The following is a 25,132-nucleotide window of genomic DNA, read 5'->3' on the forward strand; positions in this document are numbered from 1 at the left end:
GACCTCTGTATTGTCAGCTTGTATTGGCCTCCGAGAGCTGCGGTTAGCCGCAATCAACTTGTTGACATGTGCTCACTCCTTCCTGAGCCACGATTGATCTTGGGAGACTTCAACTCTCACGGAACTGCCTGGGGGGAACCGTACGACGATAATCGTTCACTGTTGATATATGATCTTTGTAACAGCTTCAATATGACACTTTTGAACACTGGGGAAACAACACGTGTACCTAAACCTCCTGCTAACCCAAGTGCTCTTGACCTCTCGCTTTACTCGAATTCACTATCGTTAAATTGCAAGTGGAATGTAATCCAGGACCCCAACGGTAGTGATCACTTGCCAATCAAAATTTCCATCACCATTGGTTCGAATTCTTCTGAATCTATAAACATGACATATGACCTCACAAGACACATTGACTGGAAAAAATATGCGGACGCAATTGCTCTAGCCATCAATTCCAGAGATGGTTTGCCTCCATTGGAGGAGTATAACTTCCTTTCTCGTTTGATATATGACAGCGCGGTTCGCGCTCAAACGAAACCCATCCCAGGCTCCACTTTTCGTCAAAGGCCTCCCAATCAATGGTGGGATAGCCAATGTTCCAAGCTTTATCAGGATAAATCGAACGCATTTAAAGCTTTTCGGAAACGTGGAACCATTGAGAATTTTCAAACGTATTTGGACCTTGAAAATCAATTTAAAAACTTGATCAAAGGGAAAAAACGTGCTTATTGGCGAAATTTCGTGGGAGGTTTGTCACGAGAAACGTCAATGAAAAAATTATGGAAAGTGGCTCGAAACATGAGAAATCGCTCTTCAACGAATGAAAGCGAAGAATATTCACATCGATGGATTTTTAATTTTGCACGGAAGGTTTGTCCCGATTCCGCTCCTGTGCAAAAAATTGCTCGAGATATACCACAAGATAGGTGCGATCTTGATTCCGAGTTTTCGATGGTAGAATTCTCTCTTGCTCTCCTTTCTTGTAACAATTCTGCTCCAGGAACGGATAGAATTAAGTTCAACTTGTTAAAAAACCTCCCTGATGTGGCGAAACATCGCTTGTTGAATTTATTCAATCGGTTTCTGGAGCATAATATTGTTCCCGATGATTGGAGACAAGTGCGAATTATAGCTATTCAAAAACCCGGAAAACCCGCGTCCGACTTCAATTCGTACCGCCCAATAGCAATGCTGTCTTGTATACGGAAATTGTTGGAGAAAATGATCTTGTTTCGCCTTGATCGTTGGGTTGAAACGAATGGCTTACTCTCAGATACACAATATGGGTTCCGCAGGGGCAAAGGGACGAATGATTGTCTTGCGTTGCTTTCTTCAGAAATTCAAATGGCTTACGCCGAAAAAAAACAAATGGCTTCAGTATTCTTGGACATAAAGGGGGCCTTTGATTCTGTTTCAATAGTTTTCAGTTCTCACGGGGATTCGACAGTAAATCGGGTCTCCTACATGGGCCTCCCCCAGGGCTCATGTTTAAGCCCCCTTTTTGTACAACTTCTATGTAAGCGACATCGACAATTGTCTTACACAAAATTGCAGCCTAAGACAACTTGCAGATGATGGAGTGGTGTCTGTCGTAGGGTCAAACGAATCCGACCTGCAAGGACCCTTACAAGATACTTTGAACAATTTTTCATCCTGGGCCATTGGGCTAGGGATCGAATTCTCCACGGAGAAAACAGAGATGGTGGTTTTTTCTAGGAAGCATAGACCAGCAAAACCAAAGCTTCAACTTTTTGGTAAACCGATCACTCATGCTATGTCATTCAAGTATCTTGGGGTCTGGTTCGACTCCAAATGTACTTGGGGGGCCCATATTAGGTATCTGAGTAAAAAATGCCAACAAAGAATAAACTTTCTCCGTACAATTACCGGCACATGGTGGGGAGCCCATCCCGAAGATCTTATAATGTTGTATCGAACAACTATTCTCTCAGTGATGGAGTATGGCAGTTTCTGTTTTCAATCAGCTGCCAAAATACATCTCATTAAACTCGAGCGAATTCAGTATCTTTGTCTCCGTATTGCGTTGGGATGTATGCCCTCAACGCATACCATGAGTCTCGAGGTTTTGGCAGGCGTACTCCCACTAAAAGATCGCTTCAATTTATTATCTCTTCGGTTCCTTATCCGGTGTAAGGTTATGAACCCATTGGTGATCGGAAATTTTGAGCAGCTTATCGAGCTAAATTTTCATTCAGGATTCATGAGCTCATATCATGAATTCATCTCCATGCAGGTTGATCCTTCTTCGTATACTCCCAACCGTGTTTGTTTTCCTGACTACATCAATTCCTCTGTACATTTTGATCTGTTCATGAAGGAGAAAATCCATGGAATTCCAAATTATTATCGTTCGGGGATCATTCCTACGATCTTCAATGCAAAGTATGGGCGTGTCAATTGTGATAATATGTACTTTACTGATGGGTCCTCTATGAATGAGTCCACAGGATTTGGAGTGTTCAACGAAATTTTTAGCACCTCCCACAGTCTTCAGAATCCTTGTTCTGTGTGTATTGCTGAATTGGCAGCAATACATTGGGCGCTGGACAGCGTCGCCTCACGACCTGTTGAACACTATTACATTGTAACGGATAGTCTTAGCTCTGTCGAAGCTATCCGTTCAGTGAGGCCGGAAAAGCACTCGCCGTACTTCCTTGAGAGAATACGAGAAAATTTGAGTGCTTTAACCAAACGCTGTTATGTCATTACCTTTGTCTGGGTCCCTTCACATTGCTCAATTCCGGGTAACGAGAGGGCTGACTCATTGGCAAAGGTAGGTGCAATTGAAGGCGATATTTATCAGCGTCAAATCGCTTTCAATGAATTTTATTCTTTCTGCCGATGGCAATATCTGTGCTTGTGGCCAAGGTTACCACGACATCGAACACGTTGTTTGGTCGTGCGAGGAGTATCTTGTTGCCAGATCGAATTTAGAAAACTCTCTTCGGGCTAGAGGAAGGCAGCCCATTGTGCCGGTGAGAGATGTGTTGGCTCGGTTAGACCTTGATTACATGTTCCAAATATATGTCTTCCTAAAAGCTATCGATCTTCGTGTGTGATTGTCCTTATATCCTTATATTCTCCTTTTCCTTTTCCTTCGCGAGAAATCAAATCCCTTCTTACTAACAGTAGAATAAGGTGAATTGTAAATACATGTTAGATTTAAGATAGGCTTAAGAATTGAGTATGATGAATGTGAGTGCGAATGTGAGTGTGAACATTGTCAACATATCCTTATATCCCATCCTTTTCCTGAAACAAAATGTCACCCTTCTAAACTCGAGCAAGCCGCGAGTAATCGGTTCTCTACTTCATTAACATTAGAATTAATAAAAAATGTTTATATATACTTGTAACTATGCAAATAGGAGTTTGGCTCCTTTAAACTTATGTAACTGAGCCTGTAAAAATAAACGATTTAATAAAAAAAAACAACATAAACCATAACAAAATAGCTCATTAGCTAGCTAACAAAGCATAGCAAAATCATTTATCCATAATTAAAAATAAGGTTTTATTACTGAAATGCCAGATTTTTTTTTTAAATCAAATTCATACTTACTCATAACATCCATTTATGAACTGTACTCAAAATTCCTCAGTGGTTAATTATGATGAATAAATAATAAATTTCCAGAAGTTAATGATGACAACCGATGACGCTTTGCTCCGTATACCAGGCCAACTTCAGAAAACACTCTTAGTTGCAATAATACTGCAACTACTGCTGAAAGATAAACTCTAGCAATCCTTGCCCTCGATTGACTGCTTAGGATCGCGATTGTGATCGATTCTAAATGTTTTCACATTTCGTCTCTTTCGTTAGCAACGTATTTTTTTTCCTGAACGCGACGTTAACTATTAGGGGAGATGGGGGTAAGACGGACATGTTAAGGAAAACTTCAATTGTATCTTTGGAAACTCATGTTTTCAAAAATTTAAAAGTAGTTTCTTACAGTTCAATATACTGGTTTTTGAAATAACTGGCCAAATGTTTTATAAAAATGTGTTTTTCCATGTTTTTTACTGAAATTAAAACAAGCCGAAAAGTACATAATTTTAATCGGGGCGGGTATAATGGACATGTTGTGGGGGGAGGGGGGGGTGGATATAGACAGGTTCATAATAACGAATCGTAGAGGTTTATCGCTCGCGAGAGGAATAATTTCACTCTCTCCTAGTGTTTGTGCGTCCAGTAACTGAAATAGAACGAAATGAGAAAGCAATATAAAAAAGAGTTCAATATTCATCCCTTCACTTTCCATCATGCATTGGATGTGATTATGGATGTGACTGTCCATTTCTTAATACTTAATACTCTTATACTCACTTATACTCGCGCACGGTGTCACAGACCGAAATTGAACTTCTCTGTAATGTTGCCATTGTGTATTTTTCAGGCTTTATTGGCATTTATTTGAAGAAGAGGGTATGATTGAATGAAAAATCTATAAAAAACATTTTTTCTCCTTCTTTTTTATGTTTTAATAGTCATCTAATTCAGCCTCCTCAAAACAGAGTAATTTTTGATACTCCAACACAAATAACGAAATTCGAATTTTTCTCTGTTATCAATTGAAAGTAAGCAACTGTATATAATTCATGGAAGTATAAAGAGCTATAAAACAACATGGAAACGTATTCATCGATTGCGGTTTCATTGGAGTAAGAATCAGAACATAACATAACTGCATACTCGAAACAAACATATTTTTTACATTTAATGCAGTTGTTGCGTGTTTTTCGGGTCTTTTATCGAAGAGAAGAATGTATAACGACCTTCTAGATAATTACCAGATGATAAAGGTTCTGGAATGTAAAGTTTGCATATTCCTAATATTCCTTGTCTCCGTATTCTTGGGAAACTAAGATATAATGCCTTTTTTTAGATGGGGTATAAAAAGATGATATAAAAGGATTTCTAGAAACTTCTTTTCCTTTTTCTTGTTTTCTTGTCGATATTGTCCATTATAAAAAACATCCCCGAGACGGTAACTGTTAAATTTACCTTAAGTAACCGATTAGTTAATAGTTTACTGTTTACAATTCTTCCACAAGTGAATTTTTTTTTCACAAGTGTGTATATGTATGACCATTATATTTAATGAATAAGTGAAAGTCAAACATTTATATTTTGCTTTTGAACGTGTGAATCCAACGACGAATATATCGACGAATAGTTAATAAATGGATCCGTTCAATCCAGTTACAGAAGGGATTGAAATCAAATAAGAATAGTCCGGTAGAGTATGAAAAAAGGCTCTTGTCCAAAAAAGTTACTCCTATACTCGCGTCGGTGTGTCAGACCGAAAGTGTGAAAAGAGTGGCACACGTCCCCTTTGTACCAACACATGCGATACGCTAAACGATGACGAACGACGAATAACGAAGCTAGAGAGAATCGCAAAGTCGTAGTGTTGATATTTTCTGAGAAATGAACGAATTATTGATTTCTCGGTCTGACAGACCAATGCGCGAGTATAGGAGTGTTAAAAGATATCCATTTGAAACGGAAAATTTATTCATAGTTCATTAATTTTATGTAAAAATGTGTTTATTTCTTCTAAAATGTAATCCTTCATTCGCTTCATGCACACATACAGTGTCTTTCAGTTTCGTATTCGCGAATAAAAAGCCAAATATCCGGCTGCCGGGTATTCGGTATCCGGTATACGGTATCCGGTATCCGGTATCCGGCCAAACTGCTATCCGTTTCATCACAAATTGATGCAAATTTCACTTCGATTTCTTCAGACCTTTTCTCTACTTGTTTTTGCGCATTTTTGAGTAATCATGAACAGTTTTGCATCAATAAAAAACAAAAAGTTGTTTGCTTCGATATAACGTAACGAGAAAAAAAATAAAGATGCCTTATATCGATGTATAACTGTAGTTATTTTACGATGTCTTCTATGTTTATCGATGATTACACTCTTCTCATTTCAACATTTCTGAACTAGTCTTAATCAATCTAGAAATTAATATTCGCATCGTTTCTTTCGATCGGTTCCTGAAGGCACGATATACACTTGATGATACATGACGGAATAAAATCGGAATAGAATCTGTTCCAGTCGCAGTGAGAACGTCTGGAACAATTATTGGGACCTAACTTAAGCCGCACAAATCCTTAAGCTAATCAGCCATTCATCAGTATTTGCGAATTACGTGACCATGTATCTTCTGAACACCCAAAACTAAATATTTAACACATTCTTTGACATCCTCGTATATTACATTAAATCAGGTTAAAAGTTTCATAAAATATGTTATCCACCCATACTGATATATCATTCAAGCGAGAAGTGAGTTTATTTACAATACATCGTAATGCATCGAAATCCAGAAGCTTCAAGTACTAAAAAATCATGACATATCATTGCATGAAAAATTACCGTTCTTATAGAATAAGAAGGCATTCATGAAAGTTATGAATCACAAAATTCCACAAAATTTTGTGTAAAGAGTAAATTTCGACGTTTCGTGCAATTTGAAGACATTTGGCATCAAAAACATTTTTTTTGAAAACCCCCATTCCATGTTTTATGTGATTTTTTGGTTTTCAGAAAACCCAAATTTTCAATAGCAAAAATAGTGCAGCGCATGCACTGACGCGCTGAAGCAAATAAGCCCGATGAAAGTACGAACCGTGTCGGTATCGTTGGTTGGAGAGAGGTTGTGTATGATTGAATCACTCTTAAGCATTTTTGATTTTAATGCGTTGTCAAAGGTAAATAATGGTACAACTCCACCAAAAATAGAATATATTAGGTTGAGGAAAAAGTAATCCATGTTTTTCTCAATAGTTGGCATTAGTAATCAATATCTCGCGTAATATCGATCATACAATTTCAAGTTTAGGCTTGTTATAAAAATTTCATACTAAAAAACATTCTTCTGCTGTTTTTGGTATGTTCCATTTAGTTGTGAGTTACAGGGGGGTTAACATTGAAGGTCAACAAAGAGAAAATTCAGTACATTTTACAGTTTTTCTTTTATAAAGGCGGAAATACAAGGTAGACTGCTGAAATTGTGAATGGTGTTAATGGTATCGATAATGTAACAGTAAAATACATGCATTTTTATTATTTGTTAATTTTTAATGTTTTTTATTAATTTAAAAAAATAATTTTTTTTAGTTCAATACATTAAATTCAGATCTCTGCAGTCAAAAAATTGACTGTTTGAAGCTAGCGATTGACCAGAAACGTCCAGAATCGAAAAACAAAGGAGGTGTTTTGTTCCATCAGGATAACGCAAGGCCACACAACTCCAGGAGATTAATTGGGATGTTTCAATGCATCCACCATATAGTACGAACCAAATGACTACCACCTTTTTCTCGCATTGCTAAATTTTCAGGGTGATAAGAAATTGGGATCAAGAGAAGATTGTAAAAATCTATTGCTACAGTTTATCGACGATAAGAACCAAGACTTCGATTAGAGAGGCATTATAAAGCTACTTTCAGATTGTCAACAAATTTTTCAACAAAATGGAGTATATTTGACCCAAATCGAACAATCCGAAACATATTAAAAAATATTTCGAATTTCACCCAAAAACAATGGATTACTTTATCCCCAACCTAATAGAATCACCTGCGACATATAGTCAGCTCGAATGATGTTCTAGCGAGAAAAAGAATGAATCATACATCAACCATAGTTGGCTGCCTCTACAAAATCACGCCAAACCACCCTTTACATGCCCACCAAAACTTTCTACAAAAGAGTTATTTCAAAAATTGTCTAACGCTATATCGCAATTTCATCAGGCCTTACAATTTATTATTCTTTGTCGAGTACGCTGTTAGTGTTCTTCTTATCTTGAATGTAGTATACAGCTACCAAAGCACAAAAGATGGCCGCTAGTGAGTCGATATGTACTATCAAACGACCCCGTAAATCTGAGTCAGTGAGTTCATCATCTGAGTGCCAGTCCAGCTCGAAGCAACTGAGCCCGAATATTATATCCGTACCTATCAGCAAAAAACCGACTAGCAAGTTATTTATCATTAATGAAGCAATTTCGGCAATGGTAGAAACGAATTTGGAAAAAAGATATTTTTTGAAATGGAGCGAATTGCTCACGCATATTCCCGAGAATACATTTTATCCGCGAGCGGTTGATCCGCGGTGCGGATTATCCGCGAATGTGAGTTCCCTAGTAATTCTATAAACCTTCCCGAAATTGTCAGTGAGTGGTAGAGTATTGCTTTTTCTTTTGGTCAAGGCTTTCACATTATCTGATCACTGATGTACACGACCTAACAGAATGATAGTTCAAGAATTTCTGTATTGTAGAAATATAGTTATCATGCTAAAATATCTTTTTTTTTCGTGTTTGTATCTCTTTTTTAGTAATATATTGCGTTATCCGCGATTTTCGTTATACGCGATGACCTGGCCCGACTATTTCGCGGATAATCGGGGTTCTACTGTATTGATAAAAAAGACGAAAGTTATACTGCGTTTTTGTAAAATAGTTTTGTCATTAATAACTCTTTTTTTTTTTCTACAAATGAATTTTGAATCAATCGAATCGGATTTTTCTACCGTATCATTCGGTCGCACCAAATCGAGCATAAGCTAAAAAACAAAGCAGGAGAGTATCATTTTTAACTAAGGCTCACAATAATTGTACTGGGCGAGAGTATAAAAGTCATTCGTGATTTTTTTTTATTAATTCGTTTATATTTACAGGCTTAGTTACATAAGTTTAAAGGAGCCGAATTCTTAACTATACATATTAACTATATCTATACATATATAAACAATTTTCCTTAATTCAATAAATATTATAATATAATAAAAATTTCAACCTATCCTCTCGTTAGTAAGAAGAGAACCGATTGCTCGAGAAGGAAGAAAAGGAGGGGATAAGGATATAAGGACAATCACACACGAAGATCGATTGCTTTAAGGGGGTATTCTAGTGTAGAGACACGTATTTCGGGCGATTTTTCGAGCTCCGCAAAAATAAAACGAATAATATTTTTACTATCCATTATATCATTATTTGTTCAACTATCTTATAACAATAAAACAAAAATTGAACGGAGAAAAAATGTACATAACTAGAATAGTTAAGAGCTAATGAAGTGAGGGGGTTCAAAAAAAAGTTGTTCCATGGCGTACACGATTCCAGCCCTAGTTATCTGAAACAAAAAAATCGAACAGATTGTGAATCAGTAAAGATGCCGCTATCGCATGAACCTCGGACATGTCAAAAACATGTTTTTTGACGAAATGGCGGCCGTTTGAAAAACAAAAAACAAATATCATTTCGACATGAATCGGTTCAGTAGAACTTGAAATATCGTGTACGCCAGTTTGAAAAAACAAGTTTCGAGAAAAACGCGTTTGAAGTTCATTGTTATGGCCGTACTAGGTTAGATATCGCGTCCCTAAAATGGCTCTAACTCGGTAAGTGATAGGATTTTCGATAAGTCTAGAGTATATTCTTGAGTGCCTAAAGTACAGAAATATGAAGGAAACATTTTTTAATTTTTTTCCAAATTTCTAGACTAGAATACTGCCTTAAGGAAAAAATATATTTGGGACATATAATCAGGGTCTAACCGAGCCAACACATCTCTCATCGGCACATTGGGTTGACTTCCTCGGGCCCGAAGGGAGTTTTCTAAATTCGATCTGGCAACAAGACACATCTAACACGACCAAACAACGTGCTCGATGTCGTGGTAACCTTGGCCACAAACACAGAGATTGCTGCTGACGAGATTGAAACGAAAGAGTAGCGCATCTAACGAACAGTGATTATGCATGAGTCGGAAGAAGAAGCGAATAAAGGACCGACTCAAGTCCAGACTTTTAAACCACGGAACCTCAGGGTAAATTGAGTGAAGCCACCGGTCCAATTCAACTTCATTCCATTTGCGTTGCCAGTTATCGATGGTACTTTTTGCTATTAAGTCAGCCCTCTCATTACCCGGAATTGAGCAATGTGAAGGGACCCAGACAAAGGAGATGACATAACAGCGTCTGGATAAAGCACTCAAAATTTCTCGTATTCTCTCAAGGAAGTACGGCGAGTGCTTTTCCAGCCTAACTGAACGGATAGCTCCGAAAGAGCTAAGACTATCCGTTACAATGTAATAGTGTTCAACAGGTCGTGAGACGACGCTGTCCAGCGCCCAGTGAATCGCTGCCAATTCAGCAATATACACTGAGCAAGGATACTGAAGACTGTGTGAGGTGCTAAAAATTCGTTGAGCCCTCCAAATCCTGTGGACTCATTCATAGCGAACCCATCGGTAAAGTACATATCATCACAATTGGTATCCCTATACTTTGCATTGAAAATCGTTGGAACGATCCTCGAATGGAGATAATCTGATATTCCTGCTTCATGGATAGATCAAATGCACAGAGGAATTGATGTAAACAGGAAAACAAACAAACACGGTTGGGAATATACGAAGAAGGATCTAGGGGTAGTGGGGGCAAAGTGGTCACCTGCTTGTTTGGTAGTAAAACAGTTGACTATAGATGCCGTATTGATAGTCACCTTATGTTTGAAGAATTTAATGACTTTCGAGTCACTCTGTACTTCGGTAGAGCTGTCGCATGTCAAAATACAAATAAAAACAGAAATTACTCTCTCGATAGTCATTCGGCCGTAGTTTTGTGCGCATGGTACCTAAGGAATTTCTCGTGAAATTTAGTTTATTCAATCTTTTTTTTTCTTTTTTTTTGAGACTTTCAGCCTCCTGGGCTGGTTCATCTCAGAGTTTATTCAATCTGATATATTGGACAAATCATCAGTTTGGACAACTGTTCACATATTCTAGGAGAGGTGAACAGATATTTTGTTCAATCTCAGCGATTAATTAGCATAGAAACTATTTTGATGTTTGGGAGCAAAGTGGTCATAGCTGAATAACAACTTACAATGTTCTGTTTACTAAAGCTGCTATACCTTATCACATTCTGCTCTTGAAGAAGATCCTTTTGTGGCTTTGACCCTGGATGAATATGCCATTCCAACGAAACCAAGCCTCATTATGCGGAACGTTATGTGTTTCTTACTACGTTTTGTATGCATGAGAAATTTCAAATTGAGACTATAGGTGAATACGCCAAGCTTGTTTCATACATCTACCTAGTATCTCAAACATGATGTGAACAAATTTGGACGAAAAAAAACGCATAAATCTATCCCATTTAGTTTGTTATGTACGAGTGACCACTTTACCCCCACTAGGTGACCACTTTACCTCCAAGTAAAAAAAAGTTCGATTTTTCTCCTTTTTTTTTTTCTAATGATGAAAAATGTACTATTTTGAATTTTTATAGTGAAAGCCGTTTGCTATCTTGAAGAACAATGAGTTGAACTATAACATTCTGCGGGAAACGGGAATTGAATCGGTATGTGGGCGATGGAAATGGGCGTATTCCTTAGGGTGACCACTATGCCCCCACTTCCCCTACCTGCATGGAGATGAATTCAAAATTTCCGATCACCAATGGGTTCATGACCTTACACCGGACGAATAACCGAGACTCATGGTATGCGTTGAGGGCATATATCCCACCGTAATACGGAGACAAAGATACTGAATTCGCTCGAGTTTAATGAGGTGTGTTTTGACAGCTGATTGAAAACGGAAACTGCCATAATTCATAATTGAGATAACAGTTGTTCGATACAACATTATAAGATCTTCTGGTTGGGGGAGCCCAGGTTCCAGTAATTGTACAGAGAAAGTTTATTCTTTCATGACATTTTTTACTTAGATGCCAAATATGGACACCCCAAGTAAATTAGAGTTAAATTCCACTTTCATCTAGCGTGAATAATACACAGCTGACTTGTAATAATAAAATGTTTACGGATTAGGTACTAAAACAAACGATCTACTTCTCACACTCCTCGCAAGTGAGAGATATGTAATGGTCCTTACAGAAACGTGGTTTCATCTGAAGATTCAAGTGCTGAATCATCAAGTAACTACATGATGTATCGCTGCGATCGTAATTCACTGAGTAGTCACGTGTCACGTTCATTTATTTATTTACTATGACTCTACATCCCATTGATATTAGATCTACTTTTCTCCAATAAACCCGATCGCTGGCTGCCGTTCTCCAACTTCCGGCTGCACCGATTGTTGCCAAGTCCTGCTCCACCTGGTCCAACCACCTCGCTCGCTGGGCTCCTCTCCTTCTTGTTCCTACCGGACCCTATCGAAAAAATAAAAAATACTGGTCTAATATTTTGCGAAAAGGAACAAAACTACCAATTATCATGGAAATCTGAGAACCACTATATCGGTTTGGCATGGAATGGATGTATTCGCAGCTGCCCAGCTAAAGTTTAATTCATAGTGCACTGTATCCGATTGTACAGCCTATGATTTTGAAATTTCAAAACGGTGCGACAACTTCGAACCTAATGACGAAACGTATGCATAAAAAATGGACTGATTTTAGAGATTTTTCATGCGATTACCCTGCCATTTGGTAAAGAATCCAAGTCTGCTCAGTGGTACGAACAGTCTTCAGAAAACAAACGAAGCGCTGCGCTTGAGTTTAATTTTCATCAGCGCGCGCTCGAAGAAAACTCGTATTCTATCTTGGTGCGAAGAGCACAAAATTTAAAGCACGACAGCGCAAAATGTACCCGGCGCAGAACTCAGATACTAAACATTTCTTCTCATTTGTGTGATGCGCGTCTCATTCTATACACACACATACATACACATCAAATTCTAGCGCTCGCTTTGTCTTCGTTCGTTCTAAGCAAAGCATAAAAACAACAGCGCGCCCCCATTTGAACCGTATACGCTTGTGTGAAGAAAAATATCTCAACAGAGAGAGCAATCCAGATTCAAGCGCGCAGTATAGAAATACGACGCAAGCAGGGCGCAAATTTCAGCGTAAAACTCAGCATAACACTGGGCGCAAATCTTTGCGATAGAACAGCGTTGACAACCAAACATTTCATCTGTGTTTCGGAACGTGCTCACTCGCTAGAACGCATGTGTTCACAAGGAGTGGGAGCTCAACTGGGTACAAAAATCTTGTTGCGCACCGAGCACCGAGTTGCATTCTGAAGACTGGGTACGAAACTCAGAAAAGTCGGAAAAAAAGTCCCTTTTCAAATGTATCACAAATGCTCTCACTAGGAACTACTTTTATAGTACTTTATCATCATAAAAACCCATCGGGAAATTAACTTTACGAATATTTTCATACTAAATTCGTTATTCAAAAAGTTACCTTGAAATATTCAAAAGAGTTGCATCATTAACACCGTTTTTCCAAGTGTTATGATACGCACTCAAATGCGATTAAAACAGACAAACAACGTGTCAAATTATTCGAATGAATGTACTTTACCAATATTATAGTATGATTACGCATTTAGGGTGAAATACATTGAGATAGGGAGAGGTAAAATGCATAACGTTAAATTGACCGACATTTTAACGTTCAAGATATTCTTTAGTATTTATATTGAGCGGATCTGGAAAAAATTCTGGCCTATTTCCGCCTAAACGATTATATGATCAAAAAGTAGAAAAAATGACTCAACCGCACCGTCCTTTTTTCACATCCTGCTGCACCGTTCAAGTCAAAGCACCACGCGCACCGAGGCGCCAGACTCAAGTCAAACAGCTGTATTATTTGCTTTGTTTACGTTTAGTGCAGGTCGTGGTGTTTGAAATTTGTAAACCGGAAGTATTTATTGGATGACCAAATGAGATAAATAATATGCTTTGGCCAGGGATCATAAGACCAACTTTTCAGAAGACACCATGTTTCGAAAAAGTATTTCTGAGGAATTATCAATTTTAACTCGATTTGATTTTTTACCGGTGTGTACCCTAGCGGTAAAATTGTGAATTAAACTATTGTCACCCCATTAAGACATAGGATCAACTATGGATAAGAAACGATGTCTCAAAAAGTATTTATGAGAAGTTTTTTTTTCCATTTTGATTTTCCTTGACCACTGTGCGCCCTAGCGGTGATATTATGAACTTAATATTGTCATTCCGTTATAGTCAGAAATCATAGGATCAACTTTGATGAAGACAAAATGTCTCTAGAAAGCATTCCCGAGGAGTTATAAATATTTCCCCGTTATGATTTTTTCTTATCACTGCGCGCCCTAGCAGCGATATTGTGAACTAAACCATTGTCTCCCCACGATGGCCAGGAATCCTAAGATCAACTTCGCTGAAGACACCATGCTTCTAGAAAGCATCTCATAGGAGCTATTATTTTCCCCCCGATTTGGGGGCTTCCGGAACACTGCACAATGGTCCAGGAGATGAATTTAAGTGGAAATTAGCATTCAGAGCTCGACAGTTATTCTCTAGACAAAAACTGTCTTCGAAAAAGTTTTTACATATGATAGAGCGCTCATTTTCATGTTACCAAAAATAGGGTGACCAATATTTTCGATGAAATAAAAAATCTAGCTTTCTTATCTCTATAGATAGAGGTAAACATAGCTCGACAATGTTGTAGTTCCAGTTATTTAAAACATCTTTGTAGAGCAAAGTTTTTTCCTATCTCTTGAAATAACCGATATAGCACCTTTTTCCTAATTTACGTTGGGGTCACCATTAAAAAAAAACTGTTTTTTTGCTCTCACTTTTATATTTCAAATTCAACATACAAACTGTCTTAGATAGAATTTTAACACAAACTGATATAAACATTTTGCGATGCAGAACTTATCAATATTTCAATTTCACTCAAAGTTATTGATATTTCTTCCCAAAAAATACACTCTCTTCAATAACTTGCCCTTTTTTCTGGGACAAACATAAACAATATTTGTTGACGGAATTTGAAAGAACAAATTTCACTCTATATAATATGTGATTTTCAAAAATATGTTATTTTTTTGTATTTGAGTAAATTAAAATTGAAATCATGAGTTTTTGAGTGAAAACCCATCAATAACTTTGAGCAGGATTAAGATATTGACAAATTCTGCATCGCAAAATGTTGGTATTGATAAGCTCGTTTCTATCTTTTAATATAATCGATTTAGCGCTTTTTTCCTAAGTGGCATTAGGTTGATCATGAAAAGACGTTTTTTCTTGCTCTAACTTTTCGAATTTCGAATTCTACATCGAAGCTGTCTTCGTACGACTTTTAGAGCTTATCAAGATCAACATTTTGCGATGCAGAACTTATCAATATCTTAATCCTACTCAAAGTTATTGATGGTTTTTCACCAAAAAAAAACTCATGATTTCAATTTTAAATCACTCAAATACCAAAAATAACATAATTTCGAAAATCACACATTATGTAGAGTAAACTATGTTCTTTCCAATGCCGCCAATAAACTTTGTTTATGTTTGCCCCAGAAAGAAAGACACACAATCGCAGAGAATGTATTTTTTGGGATGAAATTACAATAACTTTGAGTGAAGTTGAGATTTTGACAAGTTCTGCATCGCAAAATGTTCAGTATGTTCTAAAAGTCTTTTGAAGACAGTTTGTATGTAAAATTTCAAATATAACAGTTAGAGCAAAGAAACTGTTTTTTAATGGTGACCCCAAAGCAAATTAGGAAAAATGCGATATAGCGGTTATTTCAAGAGATAAAAAAAACTTTGTTCTACAAAGATGTTTTATATAACTGGAAATACAACATTGTCGAACTATGTTTACCTCTATCTGTAGAGAAAAGAAAGTTAGATTTTTTACTTCATCGAAAATGTTGGTCACTCTATTTTTGGCAACATAAAAATGTGCGCTCTATCATATGTAACAACATTGTCGAAGACAGTGTTTGTCTAGAGCATAACTGTCGAGCTCTAAATGTTAATTTCCACTTAAATGAATCTCCTGAGCCATTGTGCACTGTGGTCTGGTGAGATTAACATAAGAAAATGGCCAGTTGGATATAAATGATTTTATCCGGTATCCGTATCAATTTCTTTCAGTTCCTTATGAAACTACAGAGGAAGGACAGACTTCTCTTGCACGTGCTTTGAAGAGTATTCGTATTCTCACGGAATCTTTCAAACTACAAGTTTCTATATTTTTCTTTAGTCTCATGCAGTTGCGAGGAGTTTTTGTTGTGAACATATTTTTTTTTTCTTACCACAGCTGATGATGAAGATTTCGATGCTAAGGAGTTCATTGTCATTTGAAAAGGTTCGTAGAACGTCGGGCCTTCAATGGAACTGTTTCTCTAATAATTCTTTGTATAATTTACTGTTACTGGTACAGTAATATTTCTGAAATTACAGATGATTTTCTTAAACACTATAAAAACGTGTTTTTGTAATTTTTTTAAAATTGAATCGAAAATCTCATTATTTTTTTTTTTTGGTCGAAGCAACGAATCGGTGCTCCCTTGGCCGAGTGGTTAGCGTCATAACTAACATGCCGGGTGTTCGGGTTCGATTCCCGTTCTGGTCGGGGGAATTTTTCGTCAAAGAAATTTCCTCCGACTTGCACTGTGATCACGCGTATTCTAGAGCTTGCCACTCAGAATGCATTCAAGGCGTGTTATTTGGCATAGAAATCTCAACTTAGTACTAATAAAAATGACGCAAGTAATACTACGTTGAGACGGCGAAGTTCCTCTAGGAACGTTAGTGCCATTGAAGAAGAAGAAGAAGAACGAATTAGCTTGATACAGAATTTATTGGAGTATTAGAAACCCTATATATATGGGAACATTCTACAGAAAAGTTTTAGCAATTAAATGAAAGCCGTTTGATATGGTTAATTGGGTTTGCTATTGAGTTGGTTAGCAAACAAAAATTGTTAGTCTACAAAAAGTTTGGATAAACAGAAATTTCTTTCCAATATCTTTGTTTACAACGTCTATACACACCCAGATAGAAAAGTGTTCGAAAAATATTCCAAAACTTGATACTTCTAGTGACACATTTTCTACAATCATTTCAAATGAAGTAATAATTTCCACAAAAATCTGTCCAATCATAAAGGTCATTGTTTGGATTGTGTATTTTTTCTAGTCTCTTCGCGTATTTCATATTTTTTCTACATATCATTCCTTCCAGGTCTTTTAGTCTTGAGGCCCTCGTCACTTTCAATTTGTTTCGCTGAGATTGAGACTTTGTTTTATATAGATTAACTATTTCATTTCCTCCTGCGAAACAAAGCGTTAGTTTTCGCGATTTACAAACATGCCCTCGAAGCCTCCATTTCACCTACATTCCGTGGATCGACACTATGGAAATTATTTAATCAAAATAAAGCTACTTGTTTTTGTTGGTCTCACACTGGCACTGGCATAATGAAGTGAGACATTATGGCATCGGAATGGTAACAGTAGCGAGATTTTATTTTCCCCCAATCGACGGTTTAGCGCGGAACAAATTTGCATACACAGACGTAAATTATATTGTTTCGCTTGTATCATTCGGTTGAATTTCTTTCGGCCGAGATCTCCGATTGAATAGGAGGAAGTTGGAGCAAAAAAAACCATCAGATGTATTATTCCCCTCGAATACTTAATTCAAACCAATTCGCTAAACGTTTTTTTCGAATTGAATAAACGCCAATTATCTCACGCAATTCACAGAAATGACAAATTCCCCATTCAAGTCTCGCACATGAGCATATGTGACATAATATTTCGAGTGCCATCATTGCAAACGAATGTACACTTTTATTGATTTGATTTGTTCGTCACTCTTCCTATTGCAAATTCACTCCATGGAACGTGGTCAAGAGGTCCGTTTAATGGTCCGATCAGCGCTCGTTTGCCGTTAATAGATTTGCGCGACGGCAGAAGATATATGTAGCTAGGCCCTGGGCATAAACAGTTGAAAGCATTTCGCCGGTAAAATACTGCGCATTATTATGTCGCTTCAAGTCGCAATGTGCAATGTGACATAAATGAGGATATGAGGGGTCTTCGAGAAAATTTGTCGCTTCATTGGAAGCACCGTTGGAAATTTCGATTCTTGGACGGTGTGACCCAATCTTCTGTTTCGGTTTATGTAAACCAGAGGTCTTCAACGACGAAAACATTATTTTCAACCGTGTCCAAAAAAAATCAATCGAAATGGGGAAACAGTTAACAATTGCATTGTCAATTCTCTTGTTTATCCTGTTGACAGCGACTAGACTTATAATAGCTCATTTGACTCAATGCTACATGTTTTACAAATAACAAATTATCCACATGTCGTCGTCTCCAAAGCAAAATTATCCACGGATCAAATGGGAAGACGAATTCAATGAACATCTTCAAAGACGTATTTAAGTATTCTGTCAGCGTCGTTGACGATCGCGCAAGTTTCGCTATGCTGCATTTCCTTGCATATCTTACGGGTTTGGATGAATGCAAAGGTGCAGACGATGAAGAAAAAAAAATACACTTTTACTGCTAACTTATTCTGCCAAATGGTTGTCGGTCATATCGATTTCCACGGTTGCTTATCGTCGCGGTTCACAGCCTATCGGAATTACGTGATGAATGAGTTGCATAGTCTGAGCCAACTACGATGTAACTCGGACGAACACGCATCGCTTGATTAATGGTCGCATATGCAGATTGATAGATGATCGAGTTTTCTGCTCAAATGTCAGTCAGGTACCTCGATCCCAGCAAACGAAGTTCGAGGTCTGTTGATTTCGAGCGCCCTTGAAGATCTTTTGTTTCGATTTTCGTGCTAAACATACGATTACGAATAGCAAAAACCTTTTTATTTACAATTTTATGTTGGATACAAATTGAAAATTCAGTTCCCGTGTCAATATGCGATGCACACGCCGCCTGTCAGTCCCTCCGCATATCTTCGTAAATGATCGACCGCTCTTGTGACAAACCTGTAACGCGCAGGTTACAGCTGTAGCATAGACGAAAATGCGATCAATATGCAGGCATTGTTTGTTTCACCGGATGTTCGCATACAAGAGAATATATGAGTTATATACCGCGCAGATATGGACCGACACGCATCCTGCAGTGTGACATAACACGGTGTCTTGAGAATCGGCCGAACAAGAGAACAGTACAGCGATTTCAGGATCAGTGAAGTCCCTAGAGATTCTCGATATGAATCCGAGCTGACGATTAGCCTTAGTGAACAATGCAGATTGGTGTGCATCGAAAGTAATCGAAAGTGAGCTTATGATCGAGAACAACGCACAAGTCGTTAACCTCACTGACTCTCTCTAAAATCAAATCGTCGATTGTGTAGTTGAATATAATTGGCTGTTTTTTCGGTGAAAGCTCATGATCACACACTTGGCGATGCTTATAGTTAGTTTATTCAAATGGCACCAACTGACGAACTGGTCAAGCATGCTCTGTAGTCGACGACAACCCTCAAGGGTTCTGATAGTCAAATAAGTCTTCAAGTCGTCTGCGTAGATCGACACACAGCCAGAATGAGGGTAGAATGAGGGACACATCATTGTAGAATATTGCGAACAACAGTAGCCCTAGATTACTGCCTTGTGGAACTCCCAAACGAAAAGCAAATGGAGACGAAGTGTGATATTGGAGCTTAACACGAAGCGATCTTCCAGAAAGGTATGACCTCATCCAGTTGATGAATTCATCAGAAGCACCAAGACGGGATAGCTTCCTCAGCAGTATGCGGTGGTCAATTCGGTCGGAAGCGGCTTTTATGTCGGTGTAAATAGCATCAACCTGAGCACGTTCTTCTAGGCGGTTGACACAGAACGATGAGAACTCGAGAAGATTGGTGCTTACCGAGCGTCCTGGCATAAAACCATGTTGTACTGGTGAGATATAGCTTCTTCTTCTTCTTCAATGGCACTAACGTTCCTAGAGGAACTTCGCCGTCTCAACGTAGTATTACTTGCGTCATTTTTATTAGTACTTAGTTAAGATTTCTATGCCAAATAACACGCCTTGAATGCATTCTGAGTGGCAAGCTCTAGAATACGCGTGATCACAGTGCAAGTCGGAGGAAATTTCTTTGACGAAAAATTCCCCCGACCAGAACGGGAATCGAACCCGAACACCCGGCATGTTAGTTATGACGCTAACCACTCGGCCACGGGTGCACCACGGGTGCACCAATGAGATATAGCTCTTAACTTCGAAAAAGACAACATCGTTCACAATCATCTCAAATAGCTTAGAGGGGGCAGATAAGCTGGTTATCCCGCGATAGTTGCTCACGTTACACTTGTCTCCTTTTCTGAACACAGGAAACACAAATGAGTGCTTCCACACATCCGGAAATATTCCGTGATCCAGCGAAGCTGTGTATATGCGGAAGAGTGGTGACGCCAAAGCTGAAGTACAGCGGCAGAAAACTATTGCTGGTATTCCATCTGGGCCAGGAACCGTTGAACGTTTCAACTTTTCTACGGACTTCTCTACCATCTGTGGAGTAACAACGAATGACCGCAAGTCTATTGGATATTCTGGAACGTTAGCAGCAGCCCTCTCGGCTTCAGATGAGGTGGCTGCATCAGCGACGAACACTGAAGCAAAATGTTTAGAAAACAAATCACACGTTTCCGGGACAGACGACGACTCCGAATCACCCAAAAACATCTTAGATGGGATGTCTGTAGTTTTACGCAAGGAAAGTGAAGGAAGGTAAAACGTAATGTCAGAATTGCCGTTCGGACGTATCCCGTTAGTTTGAACTTATTTACATAGATGGTATCCAAACAACACTGGACATTGACTACAGTTTCGCCGGCACGGTTGATTGCCGTTATGAACCAGCACAAAAAACAAATCTGCAAATTATGCGCCAGTGGCGGTACCACGATCAAAGCATTCCCTGAATCACATTAGCCGAGCCAGCTGGCGGAAGCATATGCACAAAGGTTACTAGGTTACTATTTTCAACGACAACTGTATATGTATTATACTGCTTCAAATACCTTCGACGAAATCAAATGTAACCATACCAACGTAAGTCATTACTCATACGTCTTTTCTAAATAGTGTGAACTACGAGCCACCTGTTAACTCCGCCATCTTGGTTTTACGCTTCGAATTGACAAAATTCCAGAAACTCCTTGGATTCCTACGTAAGTTTGTCTGCACACGAAGCACGTATGATTTATAAAGAGAAGCGTTAAGGCTGCGGTATACATTGCTCGCAAGTTAAAAGTTATGCTTAGTTTCAACAGTTCGTCGACGTCGCAGTTTGCGTTGACAAGAATTTTTATTGCGCCGTAAGACGCGAAGAAGTGGAGTGCCCCATGCTGGTGACATCTTATGTTTTTTCCTTGGTGTATTCGTTACGAGCCAGCTGCAAACGATTTCGCAAAAACGTGTCGCCATGCCATTAACGTCCTGGCCAAGGTCACTCCAACTGTAGCTACTCAAAAACTCATTAAACGTATCCAAATCAATTTTAGCGTAATCTAGCGGTCGTTCGCTTTTGCTTAGATCTTCAGCAGTCGACAGAGATCCACCTTTAGCCGATAAAGACAGCACTAACGGAGGATGGTGCAGATCCACTGCTAGCAGCGGCGAAACGGATTCGGAGATAGTTATGTTGATGTCGGCTGCGCAAAAAACCAGATCAAGTGTACGGCCCCGAGAATTGCGAATGAAGTTATGCTGCTGCAGACCGAGAACTAGAACAGCACTCGCTGTAGAAGTCAAAGAGGGGTTCAGATTAACAACTGAATCGGATTGCGGTTCCCACGCAATATGGGGCTGATTAAAATCACCACATACTAAAACTGTGTCATCAGAGGGCGCTCGGTCACGCAGCTCTCGCACGGAAGCCAGATGAAAATCATGAACCACCACGTCGCGACTTCGGTGGAATGTATACTACGCAAAGTAACAACCTTTTTCCACGTATTGTAGTAGCGACATAAACATCCGTTACTCGTATATACTGCTACAGCAGTGAAGCGACTAGCTGCAGCGATGAGAACTCCACCAAATCTAGACTTATCACTGTTGGAAGGACTTCGGTCGCATAAATCATAAAAAAGTGAAGATCTCCATTAACATCATTAAAAATAGTTATGAAATATAAATTTAAAAAATGAATGTCTATGGTGAAATTGATAAAGTCCAATGTGTTTTAAGAAAAAAAATATGTCAAAAGTTTATAGTGTTAAGTTTAAGTATTATTATGGATAGATAGAACTTCTAACATGAAACAGTTTTTGACATTTACGCCACATAATTTCTTACAAAGATTATTTTCTCCCAATTTTCAACAGGTTTTAATGTGTTGATTTTTAAAAATTGCGGGCAAACATTTTGAATTTGTCCCACATACTAAAAATTTAATTTCGTTTTGGCTCCTCATATTTTATCAGCTCAAGAACATGAGCTATCATAAACTTATTCGGACAAACTGTGAATTTAAACAAGGGTCATATCTCAGAACTGGGTATGTAATTGAGGATTCACGCGGAAATCTAGTAAAATGATAGCCATACCGCCGCAAGACCGTAATTACGACTTCCTCTCTTGTTAATATTTTTTTTGATTGCGAAACATCAATCACCCGTCTTGTAAGTGATATTGCTATGTAATTGCAGGTGGAACACAATAACCGAGCATCCGTTCTACCATTCGTTGAAAATTAGAACACTCGGCTGTAATTACATCACTTCAGCCGCACCTAACAATTTTTCTGCACAGCCGAATAAAATATTCTCAAAAATGAAATCCACATCCGATCATCCGGCGCAGAACGGCGCATCCTTGATCTACACTTGGCTACATTTAACACCTGGTTAATGGTACCAATATTGAAGATGGTTCCGTATGTGAACGCATATCGGATGCTGCTGCTGTCGGCAAGATACAAACTAATCACTCGTCAACATGAACGCGAAAAAACGTGATTCTGTGCAACAGTATCGCTATGACATAAAAATTTCATAATACGATGAGACGATCCTGAAAAAGGTGTGTTCGAGCCATGAACTGGAATATCGATATTATCAAACGATACCGGAGTTCGCTGGTACATGTGTGGATTCGCAAGGTAAGAGCACTGTCACTTTCAATCGCACGTTGACCGGCCAACTTCCAGTCAGACCACTTTCTCGCATCGGTTGGCATCGGGTGCAAAAAAACGGGTTGCATCAGTTCGAGTTGCAAGTATTGATTGTCGATTATGGATTCGGAACAGGATTTTTGCATTGGCATTGTCTTTTGTGCAATTTCAGGTCGCCACTTCCCCTCTCATCGTAATCCTGATTAGTTCATATATTGTGGTAATGGTGACATGGTATTGTGTTCAAAATTGTATTGAACAAGTTTATCGAATGCAAAATCCTATTTTGGATAAAATATTTTCAGCCTTTCCTCTTTTTTTCAAAACACTGCATTGCTGCAAGGCGTGTCCAATATTGGCCAAAACCTGCACTTTTTTTTACAAATATACTACGAAAAATAAATCATTTAATCAATCATTTATATGAAAAAATGGCATTCATAATTCATTTTACATTTCGAGGCACAAGAGAATGAAAGTCTCTAAGAAAAATCTGAATTCGTCCACCTATGGGGAGATGTGACCTTCATCATTTTATTTAATTTTAACTTTCTTAATTAACGAAAACGATAAATTGCTGACATTTTTATTGTCGGCGATGGAGAAATGTCTATGTCAATTCAAACAGTAAATAGTTGCTTCTTCAGACGGCACAACTTGGGATGTACAATTTTGGTGTAGAACGTGTAATAACGTGGAATTTGATGCCATTAGATAATGCTTCACATTTTACAATAATACAATAGTTTGGTTCGAAAAAATCAATTTAACACTTTTGTCGCTCCGTCACCCAGATATGGGTGAAAATTTCCTCGTTCAAATTGAATAGGGATTAAAACCGACAGAAAAGGCACCTAAATGTAACTATAGGATATGTGAAACCATAACCATATTATAATAATATTTATACTATACTTTCTATTAATTTATAGTACTGATGGTTAGTACTGAAGTTTTTTGCGATATATATATAATATGAAATATGGCATATGTTATTGTTGTCAATTCGTCTTCAAATTAAAAAAAAAAAATTGCTAGATCATGTAAAAATTGTCTACAAATCAAATCAATTGACCTTCATTTGATAATTTATGCGCAGGTTGGGCCCCGCAAGAAACACAGAAACGTCGCGTTGGGCGACGAACTATTAAATGGAAAATGCAATTTGGAGGTAAAGTCAATCCTGCATGTTACTACGCAAATCCTGAATTTGACCGAATATTGGTTGTAGTATGCGGACTCGATTATATACATTTTCGAATTTATTTTCACTGTATATAATCGAATCTTGTATATAATCGTGTCAAAAAACAATTTTTTATCGTTTTTTATGCATATTTTTTTTCGAATATCAAAGAAAAATTTAATTTTTGGTTTATCCCTCTAAAGCCATAAAATTTCTTTCTCATATAAAAAAAAGGAATTCATTCGGGAGGTGATAGATGATCATATTTGATGAAAAAAATCCTTTTTTGCATATGTTCGAATTTCAACAATGACGGAGTTTAGCACTTTTTGTTTGCTTCGGACTCTGTTGCCTCAAACTGGCGCTACATTAAAAAGTACGCCTCAGAAGACGATTTTGTTGCTTTGTAGATAGATGAGAAAATTTAGTACAGGATATAGTTGTGAAACATCTGAATCAGTGGATTTAAATAACGTTTTGGAGATGAAAAACTTCAAAGTTAGTGATTTTCAATGTGTCATTATTAATATTATTCTAAAAATTCATATTGAACTTAGTTATTTCTTTCATTTGAATTAAAGCTTCCTAACCGCTCTACAATTTGTTCTTTGACACCCAACTTCTATCTATCTTAATTTCGCTGCAATATCGATAAGAACAATTCCTGGTAAAAATTCAAGCAAAATCTTCAAAAATCACTATTTTGACCCCACTGTACATATAACAGCATCTTAAATTTCACTTTCACGTTGATATGTAATATTTTTTCCGTGAAGTAAGTCATATTTTGAATATTAAAAAAAATCAAACTGTATATAATCGAGTCCAAAATTTCGCGGATTTCGGAATTTACGCGAGTTTCGGAGTTTTCGCGGATTTCGAAATTTACACGAGTTTTTTTGCGACACGTATCAGCCGCATAAAAATTGACTCCAGTTTAAACAGGTTTATTGTGCGGATTTCGAAAT

The sequence above is a fragment of the Toxorhynchites rutilus genome, chromosome 2 (assembly GCF_029784135.1).
Source record: "Toxorhynchites rutilus septentrionalis strain SRP chromosome 2, ASM2978413v1, whole genome shotgun sequence".
NCBI classification, from domain to species: domain Eukaryota; kingdom Metazoa; phylum Arthropoda; class Insecta; order Diptera; family Culicidae; genus Toxorhynchites; species Toxorhynchites rutilus.